Source organism: Antechinus flavipes, chromosome 2 (genome assembly GCF_016432865.1).
Source record: "Antechinus flavipes isolate AdamAnt ecotype Samford, QLD, Australia chromosome 2, AdamAnt_v2, whole genome shotgun sequence".
Classification (NCBI taxonomy): domain Eukaryota; kingdom Metazoa; phylum Chordata; class Mammalia; order Dasyuromorphia; family Dasyuridae; genus Antechinus; species Antechinus flavipes.
Window position 1 is genome coordinate 234,004,765 of NC_067399.1, and position 24,559 is coordinate 234,029,323.

Here is a 24,559-nt window from a genome sequence, read left to right on the forward strand (position 1 = left end):
CTGTCATTACATTTAATAAGTCAACTAAGTGCACTGAAATCACTCAGTGGTTCCATACTCCCCACAACAGAATCTGAACAACCTGCCTATCCTACTCTCTCCTGAGTGGAAAGCAAGAAAAACTTCTTTTGTCTTGCTTGTTCGACCAGACAACTTTATTTTTTAATCACTGGAAGAGCTGGCAGACAACTGTTATTTGAACAGGGGTAGAATTAGAATTTTTCAAAGCTAGGAAAGCCTCAGTTTGCTCATCTTTAAAAGAAGGGTAACAATATTGGGACTATCCATTTTATAGGGCTGTAGTTTTATTTTTAATACACATGTTATGATCATTTACATTCAGGAGCATATATACATTTTCAAGTAAGACACTTATTAATGCAAGTGCTTTAAAAATATACTACGGCAATATCAGTTACTATTTATTTTTTACCTAGATCTCTCTTCACTTTCCATTCCCCATCTCTATTTTTTAACTTGAAGAAACTGAGCCCCACAGAGGCTCATTTTACAGATTCTGCCTCTACAGAATGAGGTGAAGCTAATCCTTCATGTGGAAGAGGGATTGCATTTGTGCTGCTTGGCTCCAGAGGGCAAAACTAGGAATAATGGGTGTAAGTTGCAGAGAGGAAGATCGATGTCAAGGAAAATTTCCAAACAATTAGAGCTGTCCAGAAGTAGACTGGGCTGCCTCACAAGGTACTTGGCTCTCTCTTGCTGGAAGTCTTCAAGCAGAAGTTGGATGACACTTTGTCAAAGGATATTGAAGAAGTAATTGCTGTTTAGGTTCAGGTGGTCTTGGAATGCCTTGAGGTCTTTTGTAACTGAGATTCTGGGAAGGATCTTGTTCATGGTCGTAGAGAGTTTGTGGTGCAGCCAGGATTAGAACCCTCGTGTCCTATTTCCCAATACACCCCTATATATAATTTCTCAAGTGATGGGATCCAGAATAACTTTCTGGTTCCTTGGGAAGGAAACATTTTTATGCATTAATGATAAAATGCCTATCAAGAAGAGATATTTCTTTATTCACTCTGTATCATAAATTTATTATTGTTTTCCATCCTTTCAGTCACATCTGATTCTTTGTGACCCCATTTGGAGTTTTCTTGGCAAAAATCCTGGAGTGGATTACCATTTCCTTCTTCAGCTCATTTTGCAGATGAGGGAAACTGAGGCAAACATGGATAACTGATTTTTCCATGGTCACACAGATTGTAAGTGTCTGAAGTTACATTTGAACTCAAGAATATGAGTCTTACCAACTCCAGACTTGGCTTGTTATACATTAAGCTTTCTCCTCATCCTCCTCTTTTTCCTCCCCTCCCCCTTCTCCTTCCCCTTCTCCTCTTTCTCTTCCTACCCCTCCTCCTCCTCCTCCTCCTCCATCTTTTAAATTAAATATGTGTAATCCTTTTAAACACATTTCCATATTTTATGTTGTACAAGAAATCAGCCCAAAAGGGAAAAACATGAGAAAAAAAACAAACAACAAAAGGTGAAAATATTATGCTTTGATCCATATTCAGTTTCCATAGTTCTTTCTCTGGATGAGAATGGCATTTTCCATTTCAAGTCTATTGGACTTGCCTTGAATTACTGCATTGTTGAGAAGGGCCAAGTCCATCATGGTTAATCATCTTGTAATTTTGTTACTGTGTAAAATGTTCTCCTGATTCTGCTCACTTCACTCAGCATCATTTCACATAAGACTTTCCAGGCTTTTCTGAGATCTGCTGATCATTTTTTATAGATCAATAATATTCTATTTCCTTCACATGCCATAGCTTACTCAGTCACTCTCCAACTAATGGGCATTCACTCAATTTCCAATTCCTTGCCACTATAAAAGGAACTGCTACAAACATTTTTGCACATATGGGTCCTTTCCCCTGTTTTATTATCTCTTTGGGATACAGACCCACTAGTGAGATTGCTGGATCAAAAAATATGCACAGTTTTATAGTCCTTTGAGCATAGTTCCAAATTTTACAACTCTACTAACAATGCCTTAGTATTCTAGTTTTCCCATATCTCCTCCCAATATTTATCATTATCTTTTCCTATCATGGATTTATCTTAATTTGCATCTTTCTAATCAATAGTGATTTATAGCACTTTTTCATATGCCTAGAAATGCTGTTTTGTTCTTAATGGGAGTCAAGGGACACCTTGCTTCTCTTAGAGAATCTAGCTGAGGTCTAGGTCTGTGTTGTCTTTTTTTTTTAAAAAGCCTTCCTTATCCCAGCTGTCTTAATTGGCCAATTTACTCTTTGGAAAGAATAGGGCTCATATAAGATTTCTTGGATGAAGGCAAGAGCCCTGAAGAATCAAGTCATCATGTCTATAAGCCTGCCAGATTTCCAGTTCTGGGCTGAGAGAGCTTAATTAGTAAGTCAGTGAACAAGACTTTAAGCACCTACTGCATGCTAATAATCACTGAGGTAAACTCTGGGGATACAAAGAAAGTTGGGGTGACTGAGGATAATCTCAGAGAGAGAGGCACTATGATTATTTTTAATTTTTTAATGAGGCAATTGGAGTTAAATGACTTACCCAGAGTCACACAGCTGGGAAGCAAGCCTGTCTGAGGCTGGATTTGAACTCAGGTCCTCCTGTCTTCAGTCTGGTGCTCTATTCACTGTGCCATCTAGCTGCCCCAGAGAAGCACCAAAATTAAGAAAGACTAAGAAAGACTTTTTGCCAAAGGAGGGACTTCAGCCAAGACTTGAAGGAAGCCAGGAAAATTAAGAGTCAGAGAGGAGGAGGAAATAATTCTAGGCATGGAGCAGCCCAGAAAAGTGCCAAAAATCAGGAGACAGAATGTCTTGTTGCAAGGAACAGTAAAAAGAGTATGAGGGGACTAAGTGTAAGAGGACTGGAAAAGCTAAAAGGGATTAAATTAAGAAGGGCTTTAAAAACCAATAATTGAATTTTATATTTGATCCAGGTGATAATAAGGAGTTCTTGAGTGACTGGTGGGGTGACACAATCAGACCTGTGCTTAAGGAAGATCAATTTGACAAATGAGTGGAAGGTGGAATGGAGTGGAGCAGGGACACCATCTAGAAGGCTATTGCTCAACAGTCAGGCATCAGGTGATGAAGGCCTGTGCCAGGTGGAGGTAGGGTCACAGAAGAGACAGAGGGACATACAAGCAATGAGAAGGTGGAAACAGCAAGATCTGACCACATATCAGAGATGAGGAGTGAGAGGGAGGAGTCAAGAATGACAGGTTGGGAGCCTGGGTGACTAGAAGGAGGCTGGTACACTTAATGGTGAAAAGGAAATTAGGAAGAGAAGGTGATTTGGGCTGAAAGACAATGAGGTCACTTTGGGATGTGTTGAGTTTAAGATATCTGTGGTTCATCCACTTCAAGATAAACAATAGGCAGACTGCAGCTCAGGAAGGGAGGATAAGGTTAGATCAATAGATATGAGAATCTTCAGCATGAAGATGCTAATTGAATTCACAAGAGTCATGATATAAACAAGCAAAATTGTACAGAGGAAGATAAGGACCAAGGATAGAGCCTGGGGGACATCCATGGTTAGTGAGTGAACATGACCTGGATGAACATCCAGCATAGAAGAGTGAGACCACATGGTCAGACATTAGAAGGAGAATCAGAAGAACAAGAGAGAAGAGAAGTGGGTAACTGACAGGATCACACAAGAGAGATTCCTTGGGGAGACAGAATTAAGAATACTTCGGAAACAATAAAGTATTAAATTATGTGGCTGTTGACCAGAAGTGCTTTAGAACTTCAGAGATCTTCAAGATAGATTTGCTCATTATGTGATGATCAACCATGATAGACTTAACTCTTTTCAGCAATACAGTGACTCAAGACAATTCCAGGAGACTTGTGATGGAAAATGCTTTGCACATCCAGAGAAAGAATTATGGAGATTGAATGCAGATTGAAGTACAGTATTTTCATTTTTTTGGTTTTTTCTGTCTCATGGTATTTCTTTTTTGTTCTGATTCTTTCTTTCATAACATGAATAAAATGGAAATATGATTAACATGATTGTACATGTGTAACCTATATCAGATTGCTTGATATCTTGGGGAGAGGTGCCGGGAATGGAAAGAGAAAAATTTGGAAGTAAAAATTTTTATAGAATCCAATGTTTAAAACTATCTTTACATATGATTGGACAAAATGCTAGTAAATGAAAAAAAAGAGACAGAATTGTTTTCTAGGACAGGGGAGACTTCAGCTAAGATGGGAAGCTTAAGTAGTCTATGTCATTGGCAGTAACATAGAGCAATGGTTAAAAATGCTGGACCTCAGAGCAGGAGTCTTGGGTTTGAATCTTAATTGCTCTTGTTAACTGTAATTCTGGGCAAGTCACTTCTCTTTGAGTCTCAAATTCCTTCACCCATACTATAAGAATAATAATACTTGCATAAACTAGGTTATATAGTTATGATGGACAAAGTATAAACTTTGAGATATTATTCATTTTTTCCCCTCTTAATCTTTTTTCCCCTCAGTAGTATTTTATCTATCCAAATACATGTAAAGATAGTTTTCAACATTCATTTTTATAACATTTTGTGTTCCAATTTTTGTCTCCTTTATCCTTTCCCTCCCTTCTCCCTGAGACAGCAAACAATCTGATATAGGTTAAACATGTACAATCCTTTTAAACACATTTCTATATTTCTCACATTGAGAAAGAAAAATCAGACCAAAAGGGAAAAACATGAGAAAGAAAAAGCAAATAAAAAGTGAAAATGCTATGCTTCAATCCACATTCAGTCTCCATAGTTCTTTCTGGACATGATTGACATTTTCCATCCCAAGTCTTTTGGAATTGCCTTGAATCACTGCATTGTTGAGAAGAGTCAACTCCCTCAGAGTTGACCATTACATAATCTTGTTATTACAATATGTAATTATGTGTAATTATTATATAAAATGTTCTCCTGGTTCTGCTTATTTCACTCAGCATCTGTTCATCTAAGTCTTTGTAGGTTTTTCTGAAATCTGCCAGCTCATCATTTCTTATAGAACAATAGTATTCTATTACATTCATATACAATAACTAATTCAACCATTCCCCAACTGATGGGCATCCATTCATTTTCCAATTCCTTGCTACTACAAAAAGGGCTGCTGCAAACATTTTTGCACTTGTGGGTCCTTTTCCCTCTTCTATGATCTCTCTTTGGGATAGAGACCTAATAGTGACACTGCTAGAACAAAAGGTATGCAGTTTTATAACCTCTTGGGCATAGTTCCAGAATTGTTGGATCAGTTCGCAATCCCATCAACAGTGCAGTAATATCCTAGTTTTCTCACATCCCCTCCAACATTAAGATTATTTTTTCTTATTATTTTAGCCAATTTGAGTGGTGTAAAGTAGTGAGGTTCCATTTATGAAAGTTATTAATATTACCTGATCCTTCTCAGTTTTTAGGGAAACTGTGTCAGTGGCAAAGCCAGGACTTGATTTCGGGTCACCAAACACCCCAAGCTGTGCTTTTCCCATTGCATATTCTATGTCAGTAAAGGAAATATTTTGGATTTTATATACATTAAGCCAGGCCTTAGAATCAGATGGCATTTTGTGTAGGAGGATATAGGCTATGGCATTCTAGACAGAAATTAGGATACCCTTGAGCATCTGTTCATTCTTATACATGAGGACTCCATGAAGCCTATATTGATGCTGATGTATCTAATCTTTGAAAATTTGGTTCTGAGTTTTGAATCTCAACTCTACCAGTTATGATTTGTATGACTTTGGGGAGACTGTATCTTTTTTTAGGGTCTCAGTTTTTCCCTCTGGAAAAACTAAGGAGTTGGACAAGAGAATCTCTAAACTAGAAGCAGTTTAAACTTCTATAAATAGTAACCTGGGTTGTAATTCTATCTTTGCTGCTAACTTTTTGTGTGACTTTGGGCACACTACTTCCCTTCTTTGTGCCTCAGTTTCCTTTTTTGTAAAATGAGGACATTGGACCAGATCATCTCTGAGGTTCTTCCTGTGATCCTATGATTCAATGGGGAAGTAATTCATCTCTGCTTATGCCAATGGCATAAGTTTCCATGATGATGTTTTTTTAAACACTATGAGCAGATTTGCCAATTTAGGCAGCTCTGCTGTCTCTATTCCTAATTCAGACATTTGCTTCTACTTCCCACATGGCCAAAGAGACTATAAAAGGCAATAAATCAAGAATCTGTAAGAAAATATATGATACATATCTATGCAAATTTGTGAGTTCTTAATTTGAGCCAATATCCCAGACGATTCTTATTCCTCAGTTTCTGTATGAGATAGACTGATCAAGATTACCAATAGCTTTGCACCCAAACTCAAGGGTTTCAGCGAATTGTGGTATCAATAAAATCACTTTCATTTCCTACCCACATGATGCACTAGCCCAGAAACACATGAGCTCTTAATTGGATCAAACACTTCAGTGGTAGGTAGTGTGACTGTGCTGTGGGGGAGCTAGAAGGGATTTTGAAGACCACCCACCCAGTAGAAAATAAGTTCCATGAGGGAGAGAATAGTTTCATTTTTTCTTTGGGACTTCCAGCATCTAAGCACTATGTTTTGTCTGTGTCGTTCAATCACTTTCCAGTTGTGTCTGACTCTTTGTGATCCCCCCCCCTTTTTTTTTTTGGCAACATTATTGGAGTGGTTTGTCATTTCCTCCTTTAGCTCATTTTACAGATAAGTAAACTGAGGCAAAAATTGGTAAGTGACTTGTTCAGTGTCACATAGTATTAAGATCTAAGGTCACATTTAAATTCTGGTCTTCCTGATTCCAGGTCTAGTGTTCTATACACTGTGCTACCTAGCTGCCCATAGGCTTAATAAATGCTAGTTGAATTGAATTTAATTCAACTGCATTTTTTTTTTGCTTAAATGTTTCTTTATTGTTTCTTAAATATAATCTACCTGATGAAGACTCAACCAGGATTTAAACCCAAGTCTCCCTGACTCCCACTTGAGGGTTCTTTTTACTATGTCTCTCAGTGCGTCCTTTTTTTTTTTTTTTTTTTTTTGTCTTCCTTCCCTTTTTTTTTCTTATATTTTTAGTACAATATTGAATAATAGTTGTGATAATAGGCATCCTTGTTTTACCCCTGATCTTATTGTGAATGAATGCATCTTCTCACCATTCCAAATAATGTCTACCCTCCCTTTTTTGGGGAGACAATTGGGGTTAAATGACTTATCTAGGGCCACACAGCTAGTAAATGTCTGAAGATGGATTTGAACTTAAGACTTCCCGACATCAGGAGCAGTACTTGACCACTGCACCACCCCTTTTCTCCAATATGCTGCTCCAATATGCCCCTTTTCTTAGGTGAAAAGGATTATTTAAAAATAATACTTAAATTCAATAAAAACAATTTCTTTAATACTTGAGATTTATAAAGCACTGTTCTAGATCTTAGGAGAGAGAAACAATTAAGTAAAACATGCCCCTTACCTTCATCAAGTTTCTGGTCAAACAGGGGGCCACAATGATTATATAACTAAGTAAAAATCAAAATGCAAGAGCATTGGATAGGTACAAACCAAGGGCAATACAAGGAACTATGGAGGAATAATCAAGGAACTCATTGCAGTAGAGCTAACATGTGCAGGGCTTTCAAAAATGAATAGAATTTTAACAGGCAGAAATAAATGGAGGTGGGAGGGTGGTCAAGGTTTCAGGAATGGAACAAGAAAATGCATGGAGGTGGGAGAGTGGGATATTTATAGGGAGAGTGAAAAGTACATTATGACTATAAAGTATGTGGATGAAAGCATTGTGAGATCAAATAAGTAAGGCAGGTTGCTGCCTGACTATGAATAGTAGAGCCCCAGAGGATAAAACTAGGAACCATGGGTCCAAGTTGCAGAGAAGCAGATTTAAGGCTAATGACCAGAGAGATTTCCTAATGGTAAGAGCTATTTAAAAGTCAGATGGACTATCTTGGTAAGCAAGAAGTTCCCTCTGACTGAAAGACTTCAAATAAAGGTTGGATCAGTCAAACTAATCAGCCAGCATTTATTAAGAGCCTACTCTACACCAGGCAGTGTTCTAGGATGTGAGGATACAGATATCAAAAATAAAGCAGTCCTTTCAGATAAGAAACACTTTCTGGTGGAGGAGACCACAAGAACCTGTTAAAAATAGGTACAACATAAAGTGAACAAATACAAATATGTTCAAAAATTCAAAATAGTCTGGAAGGAGGGCACTAGCAGGGGGAGGGGGGAATCAGGAAAGGACTTCAGGCAGAAATTGGTCCTTGAGTTGAATCTTAGAGAAGGAGAGGGACACTATGGAGCAGAGACAAGAGGGAAGTGCATTCCAGGTATGTGTGTGAGCCAATGTGAAGGCATGGAAATGAGAGATGCAGGGCTATGTGAGGAATAGAGGAAAGGAAAGGTGCAATGTGGGACAGAAAGGAATATGCAGCGAGTCTGGCCAGGTCACAAAGGGTTTTAACAACTAAAAACAGGAGTTTTTGTTTTATTGTAGAATCAACAAGAAGCTAGTAGAGATAGCATAATTAGATATCACAATGGATAGAGCATCAGCCCTGGAGTCAGAAGGAGCTGAGTTCAAATTTGACCTCAAACATTTAACACTTAATTAACTAGCTGTGTGACTCTTAACCCCAAAATCCTTGCCAAAAATAATTTTTTAAAAGAACCTAGTGGAGTTGATTGAGAAAAGTCACATGGCCAGAAGTGTATTTGGGGAAATTCATTTTAACTGAAATGGGAGGGAGACTTGAGTGGAGGATACTAATTAGGAAGCTGCTGTAATAATGTAAGCAAGAGGTGATTAGGGCCTGAACTAAAATGGTAGCTAAAATGGTAGTGGAGAGAAGTGGTCTGATTTGAGAAATGTTGTGAAAGTAGAAATGGAAATATTTGGTGATCGAATGTATTTGTAGAGTGAGAGAAATGAAGAAGTCCAGAATAATGCTGATTTTGAACCTGGAAGACTAGAAGGATGGTGACAAGAAAGTGGGAATTGAGGGAGAACTTAAGGGAAAAGAAAATGAATTCAGTTTTGGACATGTTGAGGTTGAGATATCTTTGGAACGCAATGTCCAGTATGTAGTTGATGGTACAGGGGATGATTAGTGGTCAGAGGGCATTGCAGAGGCCTATTCTGGGGCAGACTGAATAAGAATCTTAATCTGATTCAATTAAAAAGAGATATTCAGCAAGGAACTCTGTTGTATAAGTTGCTAAGTCTGTGTCTCAGGATTCACCACATTTTTCTGTCGAGTTAAATTGGCCAACCCCAATAATCCAAAGGACAGAGACAGCTAAGAAGAGACAATGAAGATCTCAGGAGATCTAGAACCCATGGAGGAAAGTGCAAAGGTGGTTTAGGAGCTGAGGGTTTGAGTTAGAGCTTGCAGGGCTTAAGTAGTGGAGCTCCTTGGCAATTCACATTCATGCTGGGTGCCTTTCTATAAAGCCATGCTTCTGTTAAAAGCTGAAATACACATGCACACATATCTCTGTGCAAATAACTTCAGTACTTACAGTTAACATTCTGGGCAAATCAATTATTAAAATTCCTTGAGAGGACAACATGCCTCTCTGTTTTTTTTATCTATACTTACAGTACAATGAATTAACTGTTTCATTAAATAAGACAAGTAGTATTTGGAGTTTAAAAAAAGAAAAAGAGAATTAGCTCAAAATAGGTGAAGCCCAGTCACTGGGAAGTTTATGAATAATTAAGTGGTTGATATACAGCTGCATTACAATGAGCCTCTTATTATTCACAGTGCCATATTTCTCTGCATGAGACCAGCAACACTTTGTTTTCATAGCATAAAGATTCTCTTAATTAAATGTTATTCGTCAATATGGTAAGATTTATTCATCTTTACATCAGCCCCGATTATTATAATCTTTGTAATGTTTACTCTATAAAACACTCATTTTCCATTCAAATTAACCAGGTTGCTGGGCTGTTGCTTCTCCCCCTCCATCTTCCCAAGGAAATGCTACAAGTTCCTAAGAAGGTAATCATTTATACTCTTTTCTTCCCTGAAGTAGTCATCTGAAAATTACTGCTTCTGAAAAATAATAAAATTTCCATTTTAACATATTGTTACCATGTTGGTATGAATTTCATTCTACCCACGGCATTGTTAAGCTCTGCATAATCGCCCGTGTTAATGATCCCGGCTCTGAGTGCCATCACTGGTCTTTGCTCACAGTCTGCTTGTCACTTGTGGCCCTTCGGTATTGACACTATATCTCTTTCAGGTTCTCTGCAGCCCTTTAATGACCAAACCAATTAATAATGCAGCACTCTCTCTCCTCCAGCTAATTCTAATTGCTGTAATTTATGTCCCTTGACAATACTCATACTGTGCTTGTAATCTATACCTCTGTGACTAAGTTAGAGAATTGCACATTCAAGGTCCCTGGCAGGTAAACAACACAATTCCAAGTTCATGGACATCCTCTACTATCGACATCAATTACCCATCAAGCAAACAAGCCATGGTCCTGTAGGTAAGTGGCAGATTATTTATGATTTTGTCACCAAGATCCATACTTTCTAATCCATATTAATAAGAGAGTTGCCTACAACTCGACATGAGAATACAAGCAGCCTCATTTCTATGAACTTGATATTAGATATGCTCTTATTAAAAAAAAAAAGAATGGTTTTGATCAAAGGCATGAAGACTTTATGTAGCTCAGCCTAGATTGGAGATTCATAGTATCAGAGAGTTAAGACTGGAAATGAGGAGCCCTAGATTCTTTCAGGGGTTGTATCATCACTGAGGAAGTAATTTCCTTTTCTGGATTTTAGTTTCCATATCTGTAAAATGAGGGAAGTAGGGTAATTGTACTACTTGATTCTAAGATCACTTCTAGCTCTGACATCCTGTGTTCCATTAATATCCTGCTCTGACATTAAGTATTCTAAGGTTACTTCCAAATCTGATATTGTGGGTTCCATGCCCCCATCTCATGTTCTCCATCTTAAGTTAAATTTTCCCCAGGTGTCACATTCTGTACTCCAAATTCTAAGGTCACTCCCAGTTCTGCCATTCTATATTCTAAAGATTCTTCCAGTTTTGACATTTTATACCTTGAAGTCTCTTCCAGAAGTAGAAAGCTGTATGGATTATCCAGTTAATTCAAATCTTTTCTTGGAAACATTTTTTCCCTGAAATAACTGGATCATTTTTCTGGAGGCTGTTTTCTCTCTTGGTTTCCTTGGATAAAAGTGTCATACCTCCATTTTGTTCTTCCCTACAGGTCTGTCCCCCCAGCCACACATACTCATGACTCAAAAGTCAGTTGGTGATGGAAAACAAAATATGACATGTTCCTCAGAGGAGACCTAGGGTAGAAAGTGTGAGCCACCAGAAGGGAAGGATTGAAGCTATTATGTTAGAAAAGAACAGATCCAGAAGCAGAAAGCTAACCAAGTATAGAGAGGTTCATTCTTAAGCTTTTGGTTTTTCCAGTGCTTTCCAAAAGCTGATACACATCTTTGAAAAACAGGGTTTGTGCTTGTGCATTTTCTTCATGTTCTGAGGGTGCAAGTTCCTTGTACAAAAGTGGTGGAAATATCCTGCAGTCTTCCATCTGTGTTAGAAGAAGGCATTTGTTTCCATTTGGGGAGACAGAATCCATATGCTTTCTTTGCAGTTTTCTGCAGGTACCCAGAGATATAAGCTGTTTAATAAGGTGTCATTCTCACCTCTGCATTTTCTTGATGGTCCAAGGATTTTGGGGGTAGTAGTGATGAGCTGCTCTATAACTGTTCCAGACTTGTAACAGCTACAGTGCCCCAGATTGCTGGATGAATTGGCAATAATAGAATAAGAGACCCAGATAATAAGGAGTCAGAGCCAAATAAACCCATCTACTATCTTTTTCACATTGCCCCAAATGGCATTGGACACCTAATGATACTGGTAATGATGATAATCTCTTACCTTTTCACTTAACTTCTCTCAGTTTTTCATCTGCAAAATGGAGATATTATTGAGTGCTTTGCAAATCTTAAAACATTATTTGCTAGTTATTATTATAACTCTATTTTTATTCTATAGTACTATACAGTTTATATAGCACTTTCATATAAGTTCTCTCTTTTGGTTTCTACAATCTCATAAAGTTGTTGAGAAGAAAGAGATTATTGTACCCATTTTGTTGTTGGAAAAGCTGAAACTTGGAGAAGGGAAGGAACATGTGTAAGGTCATACAGGTTACAAGTGAGAAAGTTTAATTTCCAATCCAAGTTCAATGAGAGGAACAGTTATTTAATGGATAGACTCTGAACTTGTAGTCAAAAAGATCTGGTTTTTAGTTCCGCCTCAGATAACTACTAACTGTGATTTCTTTATTTGAAAAATGGGGCAAGTAATAATGGCTACTCCACAAGATTTCTGTAAATATTGAGATTCTTTGTAAACTTAAAGAGTTCCATAAAAGTGAGCTCTAATTTCTACTATGCAACTCTTTGCCAAATTGATCAGTCTGTGGCACAATAGAAAGACTAGTGAAAGAAAGTAATGAAGGAGATTTGGACTGTTGAAGAGTTATAAAAGGGAGTTCTATTAAGATAAAAAAGCATTGGTTTTTCATCCTAGCTATGACTCTTCAAACTTGTATCATCTTTGGCAAATGACTTCTCTTAGTTTTTTCTACTAGCTTGGTGTGTGTGTGTATGTGTGTGTGTGTGTGTGTGTGTGTGTGTGTGAAGAAAGAGACATATTAAAAGCAAAATTTATGAGCACTCCTAAAGTGAAATGATGAAGAACCATAATGGTTTCTTCAAGAACAGATCATTCCAGTTTAACCTCATTTCTCTCTCTCTTTTTTTTTTTGGAAAGGGTTACTACCCTGTCCAAAACCAAAAAACAAACAAACAAAACAAAACAAATAAGATTAAACCCAAAAAACTTGGGAATGATTTTGACATAGCATTCCTGGATTTTAGGAAAGCATATTAAAAAGTTTCTTATGCTATCATGGTGGAAAAGGTAAAGATATTTGGGTTCAACAATAGGACAGTCAGTTGGATTTGGAACAAATTAAGTAATTAGACTGAAGAAATAGTCATTAATGGCTTAATATTAACTTGGAGAGAAGTTTCTAGTATAGAACCCCAAGGTCTGTCCTTGGCGCTGACCTGTTTAACACTTATTTCAGTTTACTTTGAGCAAATCCTAGATGGTATGCTTCTTAAATTTTCAGGCGATGTAAAGATGGAGGGGGAAGTGGCTGACACTATAAAACATAGTCAGGTCAGTTAAAAATATTTTGAAAGGTTAGATCATGGGTATGAATATAATAAGCTGAAATATAAGGAATAAATGCAAAGGCACACTTGGGTTCAAAAAAATCAACCTTATAAGTATAAGATGACAGATTCAAAATGATCAAACTCAAATTTTATTATGTTACTAGATTTAGTGAAACTAAAAATATGATACTAGATGAAAATACATAATGTTTGATACAAGGAATCAACAGTCTCACTGTATTCTGCTCTAGTTAGATTACAACAAGAATACTGTACATATTTTTGAAAGTCACATTTTAGAATTGACAAACTAGAGTGTATCCAAAGGAAGAAAACTAGGATAGTAAAATGAGATCAAGGTAGAAGAGATCAATTGAAAGAGTAAAGGCTGTTTATCTTAAAGAAGAAAAGAAACAAGGAGCAGCTAAGTGGTACAATACATAGAGCACTAAAGTCAGCAGTACCTGAGTTCAAGTCCAGCCTCAGTCACTTAATACTTACTAGCTATGTTACCTTGGGCAAGTCAATTTACCTCAATTTCTGTGTCAAAAAGAAAAAAAAAGGAAAGTTATAGGGGAGATATAATATTTGCCTTCAAGTCTTTGAAGGCCTGGCGTGTAGAAGAAGCAATAGAGGTACTTTGCTTTGACTCAAGGAAAGAAAAAATAGCAATAGGTGAAAGCTATAAAGGCAGATTTTAACTTATGAAAGCAAAAATTTCCTAATAAGAGCTGTCCTATAGTAGAATGTGAAATGGTGACTTTTTCCTCACTAGAAGTGAGGCCCTGAACACAGGAGCTACATGCCTTGATTCACACATAAGGAATTTTAACCTGACAACATGTGAAGGACAAAGTACTGGAACAAGTAAAATAGGAAGGCAGGAAAAAATGTTGGAGTCAATTACAACAATCCAGGTAGGTGGTATGTTGTGAAGAACCCTCCTGATCTAACATTTATAATTTATAAACTGAGTTAAAAACACATCAGATCTTCAAGAAAATAGATTCAACAAGTTATTGTCTAAATCTGATGAGTTTATCCCTGTATAGGTCTCTGCTAGGTTGAAGTGGGCTGTACCCCAGAGCTTGGGTTATTCAAGGTACAAGACTTTATTATCTCCAAAACCACTCCAATGTGCATGATGAAATCAACTCTGAAATTCAAACCTCAGTATCTCTTGTCCTTGGAGTTCCTCCTTCTCTCTGATTAGACAAAGTCGAGGTGGTGGTGAACTTTAGGGAGCTCCTGTCAGATCCTCTATAATTTAAGGAGAATATTCAGAAAATTCTCCTCATCCTTTAGCATCCAGCTACTTCCTAGACTTGATCCTCTCCAGAAATTCATCATTCCTTCAAATTTCTCATGCCAGTTGCTAGAAGGTAACTCCCACCCCCAACACTTTTCAGCTTCTTTTTATCTATTGTCTCCCCCATTCAACTTCGAGCTTCATAAGAGCAGGGTTAGTCTGATGCCTTTCTTTGTATTCTTGGCACTTGGTTCCATGCCTGTCATGTAGTAGGCTCTTAATAAATGGTTATTGACTCTTGTTCTGCCTCCAAACCTAGTGCTCTTTTTAAGGCCCGCTAGATAGAAGATAAAGGACCTATTTGAAAAAAAATATAAATAAATACATATCCTGTCATTGATTATGGGTCCACCTCCCATTGACTTTGTGGCCACTGAGAGAAGAATAGCAGGAAATGACTCTGAGGGATCATTTGAAGTCTGTCTTAACTGCAGTTCGATTGAAACAGGCAATAAGAGACTTGTTTAAAGGGGTCTTATTTTATCCAGTTTTTATGGACTTTACTTAAAATATACACAACAAGCAGCCCAGAAACACAGCTTATTACTAGTAATAAAACAATCACAGCTTATATTTATATAGTAATTTATTCACCAATCAATAGACATTTATTAAACCAGTGGTTCTCAAAATATGGTCTGTGGATCCCTTGGTGACCCCAAGAACCTCTCAGGGAGTCCACAAGGTCAAAATTATTTTCAGAGTAACACAAAAAGGTTATTTGCCTACTCAAATTTGCCTTTCTCACAGGCTTATCTACTTGAGGCCGGATAGACTATGTATGAATTCTTTGAGAGAAAGGAATTTTTGTCTTTTTTTTGTAACCCCTATACCCCATGGTACTTGGCACATAGTAGGCATTTAATAAATGCTAGTTGATTGACTTCAACTATAATAATATATCATTTTTAATAGAATTTTATTTTTCCAAATACTTTACTTAATGTAAAGATAGTTTTCAACATTCATGTTTGCAAAATCTTGTGTTCCAAATTTTCCCCCTCCCATCTTTCTTTCTCCTTTCCCAAGACAGCAAACAATCCAATATAGGTTAAACATGAAATTCTTATGAACATATTCCCATTTTTATCATGCTGCACAGGAAAAACTGTATCAAAAAAGGAAAAAACCATGAGAAAGAAAAAAAAACACAATCAAATAACAACAACAAAAGTGAAAATACTATGTTTTGATCCACATTCAGTTTCCATAGTTCTCTCCCTGGATGCAGAAGGCACTTTCTATCTCAAGTTTATTGGAATTGTCTTGAATCACCTCATTGATCAGCAACATATCAGACAGACTGAAGACAGAAGTAGATAAGAGAATCCAGCTATCTTCTAAGAAGCCAGGCATTGAGGAGATTTGCAAACATACGAGTGCATAATTTTTACAATTTTAAAAATTTATTTAATTTTAAATTTAATTTTAATTTATTAAATTAAATTAAAATTAAATTTAATTTAAAATTAAGTTATTCTACAAAATGTATTATCTATATTCATACATAATGACTTTATAATTGTTATTTTTAAATGAATAACTAAATAAATATTTTAAAAAATTTTCTGTTTTAATTTTGAATATGGCAAGTACTGTAGCTACAAACTATATAAAAGAAGATATTTGGGAGCTTCAATAATAATATTTAAGAATCTTGAGTCCAAAAAAGTTTGAGAACTACTGTATTTAGCAGTTGCTGTGTACCAGGCATTGCGTTAAATACTAGACATACACAGAGAGGCAAAAACAACCCTCTACCCTCAAGGAGCTTGCATTATCATGGAAGAGACAATATGTATATAAATAGATTTTGAAATATATACAGAGTAGAAAGAAGGTATTCCAAGGGAGAGAAATTCTCAGATCAACAAGCATATAGTGTCTACTGTGTACCAGAAAAGTATGCTAAATACTAAGGACATAAAGAAAAAAAATAATCCCTGCCTTCATGGACCTTATATTCTATTGCAGATTTAGAATTGGAAGGTTAAATGACTTGCCCAACGTTGCTAGGCAATAAGGAGCAGGGATACAAAACTCAGATATTTGCTTAAAGGAGGTGAAACTATGATTGTCTCCATTATTTTCTGTTTGGGGCAACTAAAGCTCCCAGATGAGAAATAGTCCATGAGTAACTATCGTGTGATCTCCTACACAAGGCTTTTACTACTCTTCCAGGTGGCTAGTGTCTTCACCACAAATTACCTTGTATTTATTTACATTGTATACCTCTTACATATACTTGTATAGAATGTAAATTCCTGAGGACAGCCACTGTTTTGGTCTGAGTATTCCTAGCTCCTAGCAGAGACCCTGGCACATGGTAGGTACTTTTAAAATGCTTCTTGATTGATTAATTGATTTTGGACAAGTGACTTTTCTGTGGACCTCAGCTTTCTTCTTGGTAAAATGAGAGAATCTCTTTCCAGTCCTAAATTTCTAGGACTTGAGAGCGGCAGAACTTAGACCAGACTCCAGTTTTCCGCTTCTAAGCCCAAGGTTTCCCAAACTGAACCTTTGCACCTTTAAAATTTATCTTCCTATTCTTGAACAGGGTTACCATTCAAGTCTAAGAAATGACAACCACCACCACCGTTTGCTTAATGGGCTCCTAGCTGTATAATTAGTGGACTGCTTTCCTTTAAGACTGTCATTGCTTCTTGGTGATATAGGGCAGACTAAACGAGCAAAGAGGAAGGAAAAACAATATTCATTGTGGTTTACAGGGCATCCATCATCATTCAACTTCCAAATGCCTCCTAATGAAGCTTTAACATGGTCCCTATCTTTAACTAGTCTCTAGTGAACGATATCTTGCACAGTTACCCTCCAGATCCAAGCTCAAATGCCTCATAAATTTCCTAGTGTAGAACAGAAAGGCCATATATCTCCAGTCTGTCTGATCAGCCCCTGGGGCAGAAAGAAGGCCAAGGTTTCTGCAGCTTAGTAAGAGTGTAGGAAAGATTGGCTTAGCCAGTGGGAATCTCTCTCCCAGACTCCTGAAGGATTCAGTTTCCATTTGCCTTGGTCAGTAATAGCTTTCTTCCTGGATCGTCCCTAGCATTCTATCTAATGTATTCAGCATATGATATTTTGTATTATAATCATCTCTGTTGTGTGTTATATCAAATCTTTGTATATAGTACACACTTAATAAATGCCTCTTAAAAAAAAAAACCTGTGGTTAAACCCGACAATTATTGTTAGTACCAGACTGGCTAGTTAATGGACATATTCTTCCTTTCTTTTTAATAATTAATTGTTTTAGAGGGTAATGTGCTTTGCAAGAGTTTTTTGGGGGGTGTTTGTTGAGAAGTGTCTTATTTTTAAATGAAATTTGTCAATAATTAAAAAAAAAGAACAATGCTTATTGAATGAATGTGTGAATTAGTTGTGTTGGTCATTTCAAACTAGAATTTTAGGGCAGTGTTAGAATTGGCACTTGTCTGGGTAATAGCTTAAAAGTTTACCAGTTACTTGATATTAATGAAGATAAGGATGTACAAAGTAATGGAAAGGAATATTGGATTTGAAATGAGTCTACATCAGGTTTAAAATCCAACTTGACACTAACTGGGAGATCTTGGTGAAGTCATTTATTTTCTCTTAAGTTTTTTTCCTCAGCAGTAAAAAGGGGATAATGTTATTTGTAACACCTTCTTCACAAAGTCATTGTAAAACTAGAAGTCTATTATAATTATGATTATGAGAGAGACAACACAGTATGGTAGAAAGTCTACTTCACATATAGTTGGGTGATATGAATTAAAAATCTACCTCTGATTCTTTAATTGTGATATGAGTCTAGGTAGTTATTTAATCCCATATTCAGTTTTTTTTAACCTGTGAAATGGGGATAATATTGCTTGTAATACCTAACTTGTCAGCTAGTTTTGAGGAAAATAAATATGAAAGTGTTATATAAAACATATACTATATAATATGTATGATATACTTAAATATATACATATATTATCATGTATCTCATATAAATATTATCACTTATAGAAGTTTCATAGTGCAGGATATAGAATGCTAGATGTAGAGTCAGAAAAATATGAATTTAAATGCTATCTTTGGTTCTTACTGGTTAAGGGATATTTAGCAAGTCATTTAACTTCTCTAATACTTAGTTTCCTGATTTGTAAAATGGGAATAAACATATGTCTGCCAGGATTTTCATAAAAATCAAATAAAATAATGTATTAAATAGTTTTTAAACCTTAAATCAATGTAAACATATATAATACATATAAATACATGTGATATATAATATTATATGTATAATAAATTATAATATATAGCTATATAAGTCCAAAAAAAGCATTTTTAAAGAATTAATATATGGCAGACATTGTGTCAAGTACTAGAGATACAAAGAAGGACAAAAGATAGTTCCTGCCTTGAAGGAGTTTAAATTCTAGTTGGGGAGATCTGTTAATAACTAGATATTTTCAAGATGCACATACACACATGTAAACACGCATATGTTTATACACATTCATGTATCTATACAAATATGTGTGTGTGCACATACACATGCACACACATATGCATATTCTAGATCCAGATAAACTTTGAGAAGAAGGCACTAGTTCTTGGGAGAGGTATACAATGTATATAAAGATTGGGAAAAGCCTCTTGCAAAAAGGAGGATTTAAATGAGTCTTGGAATATGGGGAACTAAGGGGTGTTTGTGAGGAGGAGCCATTTGTAGGCATGGAAGACAGGAAGACAAGGGTAGGGTGCCATGAGAAAGGAACAGCAAGTCAGCCAATACGACTTAGATCATAGAGTAGGTCTGGGAGAATTATCTGGAAAGATGGAAAGGCCAAAGTTCTGAGGGGTTTAAATGCCAAAGAGAGCATTTTATAGTTTGTTTTGGAGGTAATTGGGAGCCATTAGAGAATATTGAGTTGTAGGGGAGGGAAGGATCTGATCTAAGGATACAGAAAAACCACTTTGGCAGTTATTAATATTGATGCCATCTGAAGTCCCTTCCAATGCTGAGGACTCTGTAAGCTTGTTAACATTTCCTAGACTGCTTAGCAGGCTGAAGTGATTTTGAAGATCATTGTTTAAAATGGTCCTGAGTTCAAAGTTCACTTCTGTTACTTATTACTTATATGGTCTTGAAGACATTATACATGCCTCATTTTCTCCAAATATAAAATGATGCTCTGTGTGTGTGTGTGTGTGTGTGTGGTGTGTTGGATTACATGATCCTGTGGAGGAGAAATATAACACATAAATATATACATATATGTTTATATGTATGTATCTCAAGTATATTATGTTATACAGCCAAGATACCGAAATCCAGTTTTCATGACTATCTTTATGGTGTGAATGAACTGACTTATGGACTCTAAACCCATCATTTTGCATAGGAAAATACCTATTTTTGTTGACCCTATTAGTTAGTGTGTGACAAAGTAAATAGACTTATGAGCCTGGAGTCAGAAATTCCTGAATTTAAATATAGCCTCAGACACTTATAAGCTATGTGATCCTGAGCTTAATAACTGTCTGCCTTAGTTCCTCAATTATAAAATGGGAATAATAATAGTACCGGCTTTCTAGAGATCAAATGAGATAATATTTACAAAGTGCTTAGCATAGTAACTGGCTTTAGGTAGTCAAGAAATGCTTTTTGTCTTTCCTCCTTCCTATGCCATAAGGAAGAGGGCCAGGATCAAAGTCAGGGTATAACAAATATATGTTTATCTGGGATGCCCCACTACACCCCCATAGTCCACCACTTCTTGATTATTTTTTACTTTAATGTCATTTTTATTGGATTTGGGGGGGTTTGAACTATGGAAGAATATTTCATAATAGTAAATCAAAATTTTAAGCCTTTAAAATTTTTTCACAAAGCACGTTCTTCACAACAACACTCTAAGGCAGGGAGATCAAGGATTATTATTTCTATCCCACAGAAGTGGTTCAGAACCTTGCCTAGAATCAGTATCAGTGTGCATTCAAACCCTGCTCCTCTGACCCCAAATCCTTTGCTCTCTCCAATGCATCAGACTGTGGTTAGAATGTCATGACTATTTTTTAAACCTGGCTGTTCTCAACAGTGAATGAACTAACCTCCTGTCCCTATGGAATCTTAAAAATATTAAAAAGAAACATGGAATTCTTTGGCACGTTGTCCGGGAGACAAGAGGGGCTCTGATTCTCATGGTGAGTATCTGTTTTCCTTTGAGATAAGAACTGATTTGTCATATCCGTCATAGGCCATTAATTTTGCCTTCGTGGGAAGAATAGCAACCGTGGCAATATCAAAAGCATTTTCCCCTGAAAACCAATAACAAGACTTTTTTTCCAGCAGGCAAATGTCATGCAACTTTGATCAAGAATTTTCATAAGTGGGATGACTGGCTAATGTTCAATAATTTAAGAAAGTTTTTTCAAGGTCTTTTTTCCCCATTGAATTTTAGGGCTGGTGAAAAATGATGCATGGGTGACTTCAGAGATTAAAGTTCCAGAGGATGAACAAGGCTGTCTTCTTATCACCGAGGGCATATCAAAGGTGGTACCATCTCTTTCACAAATTTTCCCCTCATTCTCCCAGTTCGTAATGACCTTCTTCTTTGGGCCTCATACAACATTTTGTTTGTACTTCTCCAAAACTCTTAGCATATAATATGATATATTAGCCTTACCTGTGTCCTTATAATAGACTGTGACTTTGTCTCATCTAAACTTTATATAACTACAGGGAATTATACCCAGTAGGTCCTTAAGAAATGATTGCTGAATAAATAGTGATTAGTTTTTAATTTTTCTAATGAACCTCTCAGGATTCCACTAAAAATCCACCAGACTTTGGTATGGTGAAGCAAATTTGAAGAACAATAGATTTGAAGTCAGAAGATCTGAATTCGTATCTTGAATGTCCTACTTACTACCAAAAATCTTTGGGCAAGTCCTGTTTTCATCTCTTTAGGCCCTAGGTTTTTTTAATCTGTGAAATGAAGAATTTGGATTAGATAATTTCTGAGATTTTTTCTAGCTCTGAAATTCTGTGCAGTGCATAAGAAAGAAACATGTTAAGGGATATGTAAAATTATGGAAGTGGGATGTTATTGATTGATGAAGTCAGGAAAGACTAAGATAACATTTGGGCTGGGCCTTAAGGGATAATAGGCTCTCAAAAGGTAGAAACAGGCAGTATGGTCTTCCTGGAAAGAGAACAGGAAGAAAAATATATAGACTAAGAATGGGAGTTAGGGAAGAGCAAGGAGAGATGGACAATGAGTTATTCAGTTTGGGTCAGTCAGGATGGGTGAATAGGACTAGTGGCAGATGAGGAAATGAAGGCACCAGATTGTAAACAGCTTTGAATGGAAAGTTAATAGTTCTGAACTATTTTTCACTAGGCAATGGGGAGCCAGTCAGGGATATTGAGCAATATCAGCATTGTCCTTAAAAATGAAGGATGCATGAAAGGGAATTAGGTTGTCTGACAGTTTCCCTTATGTTTGCCATGAAACTTTACTATTTGTTGCTTGAGGGGAGAAAAAAAGTAAGTAACATTATTTTGACTTTTTCTTGACTACTTTCTGGTCATCTCTATACCATCTTACCTCCACTTTGACCATCATCCCCATCTCTCTTCCACTCTGTCTCCTTCTGAATGGATTCTATCTTCGGAATGCTGGATTCTGATAAATGAATTTCTGTTTTGTCTGAAGGAACAAAGCCTCCATGGCATTTCCCAAACATCTTCATGCTATCTTGATTCTCCCTCCCCTCTTTGCAATTCTCTTTTATATGATATCTTAGAACATTAGAACAGATAGGGACTTCTGGAAGCCAAGATGGTGAAGGTAGCAGTAAATCACTATAACTCTCCCATATTCACCTCCAAGTAATCAACTGCCCCAAAAATGTCCCTAAGCAAATCCTGGAACAGCAAAACCAGTAATAATAGAGTGAAACAATCTTTTAGCCCAAGAAAATGTGCAATTATTTTCTTGCATTTTTTTCTTGCAATTTTTTTGGAGGGTGGGTGAGAAGCATCACTTGAATCTTACTTCTATCAATATTGGCTCAAAGAGGGAATAATATGCACAATCCATTGAATATAGAAATCCATTTTACAAGACAGGAAAGTAAGAAGGGTGGAGATTAAATAAAGGCAGCAGGGGTGAGGAAAACTGACAGAATGAGGGCAGACCAAGGGAGGTGGTAGACAGAAGCAAAACACTGAAGGGAAAGGGTGAAAAGAGAGAGAGAGGACAAACAAGAGGAAAAATAGGATGGAGGGAAATACATAATTAGTAATCATAATTGTGAATGTGAAGAGCATGAATTCTCCCATAAATCTGATATAGACAGAATAGTGGATCTAAAATCAAAATCCTACAACATGTTGTTTATAAGAAACATGCTTGAATAAGAGAGACATACAAAGTAAAGGTAAGAGGCTAAAGTAAAATCTATGCTTCAGCTGAAGGAAAAAAACCCCCGTAAACAGCAAAACAAAGTGTAAAATAAAACAGAAGTAGCAATCTTGATCTCAGACTTCCTCAGATGAGGAAGGAAAAGGTACCATAGATGGTGAAATAATATCAACACTAAACATATATACACTAAGTGGTATAACATCTAAGTTCTTAAAAGAGAAATTAAGTGAGTTAGAGGTTCATGACTAAACAAGAAATAGAGAACATTATGAAATGTAAAATGGATAATTTTGATTATGCTAAATTAAAAAGCTTTTGCACAAAACCAGTGCAACCAAGATTAGAAAGAAAGCAGAAAGCTGGGAAAGAATCTTTATACTGATCAAGGCTTCATATCTCAAATAAATAGAAAACTAAGTCAAATTTATAAGAATACAAATCATTCCCCCATTAACAAATGATCAAAGGAAACGAATAGGCAGTTTTTAGATGAAGAAATCAAAAGTGTTTATAAACATATGAAAAAGTGCTCTAAATCACTTTTGATTAGAAAAATGCAAATAAAAACTATTCTAAGGTACTACCTGTCAGATTGGCTAATGTGATGAAAAACGAAAATGATAAATGTTGGTAGAGGATGTGGGGAAATTGGAACACTACTGCATTATAGGTAGAGTTTTGAACTGATAAAACCATTTTGGAGGGTTTTTGGAACTATGCTCAATGAGTAACCAAACTGTGTGGACCCTTTGATTTAGCAATGCCACTACAAGGTCTTTATTCCAAATAGATCATTAAAAAGGGAAAAGGACCTACATGTGCAAAAATATTTATAGCAGCCCTTTTCATGGTGGCAAAACATAGAGGGCTGAAACTCTGAAAAGGTGTACTTGAATCAGACAGCAGAGCACTTAAGGTTAATTACCTATTCGATGTGAGATAATGCTTCTATATACATATATTTAGATGAGATGGTGATGTGATGGCTCTCCTCACCATTGGTGCTTGCTGAATGTGTGAGATAATTGTAGGCAAGGATTGGAGGCTGGGGGAGAGAGTCAGAGTTGCTCTGCTGAATGAGGAACAGGAGAGAGATTTCAGGCTCCAGCCTTCAGAGTCCAGGATTCATCTTTGGCAAGCCACATGGCAGCTTGCCTGCCTCCTTCACTTCTCTCTCTGAAGACCAAGGACTTTGATTGATCCTGACTCTGACTGATCCTGAGGCCCTCCAGAGACTTAGCCCAAACATTATAGCAAAATACTGGAAATTGGAGGGATGTCCATCAATTGAGGAATGGCTAAATAAGCCTGAATATTAATGTAAAGGAATACTACATGAAATAAAAAATGATAAACGGATTACAGAAAAACTTAGACTTGTATAAACTGATACAAAGTGAAATGAGCAGAACCAGGAAAACATTGTACATAGTATCAACCATATTTTGTGATGATCAACTATGATTGACTCAGCTCTTCTCAACACAATGCTCAAGTCAGTACAAAGGACTCAGTAAGGAAAAGGCTATACATATCCAGATAAAGATAAAGACT